General features: G+C 50.3%; 1 non-coding gene across 1 annotated transcript; it reads right to left on the bottom strand.

The window, feature by feature from the left end:
- Positions 1–1,700: 1,700 nt before the first annotated feature.
- Positions 1,701–1,807, bottom strand: LOC114226351 (U6 spliceosomal RNA). Its single transcript, XR_003612733.1, has one exon. It is a non-coding gene; the product is annotated as a U6 spliceosomal RNA (small nuclear RNA).
- Between the last annotated feature and the right edge of the window lie 505 nt (positions 1,808–2,312).

Below are 2,312 nucleotides of genomic sequence, written 5' to 3'. Positions count from 1 at the left end.
CTCCTCTAGACTCATCACTATCTGACAGATGAAGGGTGTTAGGGGTTGATTTTGTGGGTTCTCTCTGCCACGGGAGTGTCAGCTCCAGGAAGCAGGGATTTTGGTCTGTGTGGGCCACGGCCATATCCCCAGCACCCAGGATGGGGCCTGGCTAACCCTAAGGGGCTGGAGGAGTGGCGAATGGGTGAATGAACACAGGACAGAACGAATGAATGGGTGCACCACCTGGAAAAGCACTTTGCACATGTGGCTGGCACGGGACACCTGGGTTCAAGGTGGGCGGCCCGTGGAGTCCGGTTGGCCAGGGTGCGTCACATGACATGCCCTGACGTCGGCACGCTCGGTGAGGCCTTCTGTGACCAGTTTGGTGGGAAGACAAAAAACACCATCATCCAAATCTTTCCTCGTTATGTCTCCCCGTTGATTATTATTTGAAGCATCACATATGACTCTGAAAAAACCACGTTGAGCTATGGCCTTGTTTATTCACTGTCCGCCCATCATAGTAAAACGATCCAGGGGAGCCTGTCTCATGTCCTGGGCACCCCAGCATGCAGCGGGGATCTGGCCAGAGTAGCCCAGGTATTTCTGCGGTGAATGGATGACGCACTGATTATTTCCCCCATATTCCAGATGAGGACACTGAGGCTCAGGGCGAACGAGGATGGATTCTATTATTTTTTCTTTAAAGATTTTTATTTATTTGTTCATGAGAGACAGAGAGAGAGAGAGAGGCAGAGGGGAGAGGGAGAAGCCAGGTCCCCGCTGAGCAGGGAGCCCAGTGCAGGACTCAATCCCAGGACCCCGGGATCATGATCTGAGCCGAAGATAGACGCTTCCCCAACTGAGCCACCCAGGAGCCCCGTTAATGTTAATTAAGTAACAAAAGCAGGTATACTGTTAAGATCCTTGAGTGACCCCACTGGGTCCAGCTTCACAAATATACCCAGAATCTAGTTGTCCCTGGATCTGTCCCCCTTGGGTCACTGGATATGTGCTCCACTCTCTGAGCAAGCTCAGCTTGTCGTTCCCCCGCCCTCTTTCTGGTCTGGGCCCTCTCTCCCCGAGCCTGCTTCCCTTCAGTGGAGAATGATATTTGGGAACCAAGAACGGGGTGCCGGGTGCACTCAGACTGGAGGGGATTTGCTGTTTCCGGAACCCTCCAGTGAGCAGGGCTGAGCAATACCCACACACACTCCTATTCGCGCGTTGTCACCTAAATCTATAGCCTACCTATCAATCTATCAATCATCTATTGATCTTATCAGTTATCCATCACGTGGTTATGTATCATCTCTCCCGCCATCATCCACTTACCATGCTATCTATTACCTACTGGTCGTCCGTCTGTCTCTCAGCTGTCTGTCTTAGGAACGGTGAGTTCCTGCTGATTGCTCCAATCCTATTGCACGGCCCCAGGATTATTTCTTCCCTCTTTCCATAGTTTAACCCCTTCTCCAGCAGGGGAACCAGGCTCAGAGGGAGAGTTTTGAACACAGAGATGAGGTGGTGTCCCTCCCTAGATCCCCTCATACGTTTTATTACTTTCTTTTCTTTTTACAAAATAACTATGATTTTGCTGTGAGAATCTCATGGATGGAAAACTAAATTGAATATTTATTCTGTCCATTTCATTATACCATGTATTGCAATTGCCTATTTAGTGAAAAAGAAACCTATAATTTTGGGCTTAAATTTTTTAAAATGTGGAACATTTCATGAATTTGTGTGACATTCTTATGCAGGGGCCATGCTATTCTTCTCTGTCTCATTCCAATGTTAGCGTGTGTGCTGCTGAAGAGAACACCCTAATATACTTACAATGAGACCCAAAGTTCCCCCTGCGGTCCCCAAGGCCCCTCATCACCTGCCCTGTCCTCCCCCCCCACCTCGCTCACTCTGCCCCAGCCACAAGGACCCCTTACTTCAACACACCAGGCCCATTGCTGCCCCAGGGCCTTTGCACGGGCTATGCCTGCCGCCTGGGAGGCTCTTCCTCTCGAAATCACCTGGCCCATCCCTCACTTTCTCACACGGGCCATCTTGGGCCTCCCTAGCATAGCCCGACATCCATCCACTCCCCTTCTCAGTTTTTCTTTATAAGAACATCTCTGTCTTTACATTTTCCTGTATGTGTTTATTGTCTCCACCAGAAGGTCAGCTCCACAAGGCAGGGATTGAGGCGTTTTCATTCCCTGCACAGAGCTTGTCACACAGTAGGTGCTCAGTAAATCTCGCTTGATGTGAAGAACGTCTTTCTTAGGATGAGGCCTCGCGCAGCAAGGCAGGCTGAGTCTTGGTCAGCCCGGGCC

The sequence above is a fragment of the Eumetopias jubatus genome, unplaced genomic scaffold (genome assembly GCF_037043125.1).
Source record: "Eumetopias jubatus isolate StellerSeaLion01/CBP00866 unplaced genomic scaffold, mEumJub1_p1.0 scaffold_1, whole genome shotgun sequence".
In the NCBI taxonomy this organism is placed as follows: domain Eukaryota; kingdom Metazoa; phylum Chordata; class Mammalia; order Carnivora; family Otariidae; genus Eumetopias; species Eumetopias jubatus.
The sequence above is the reverse complement of the archived record's forward strand: the minus strand, read 5'-3'. Positions and strand labels throughout refer to the sequence as shown.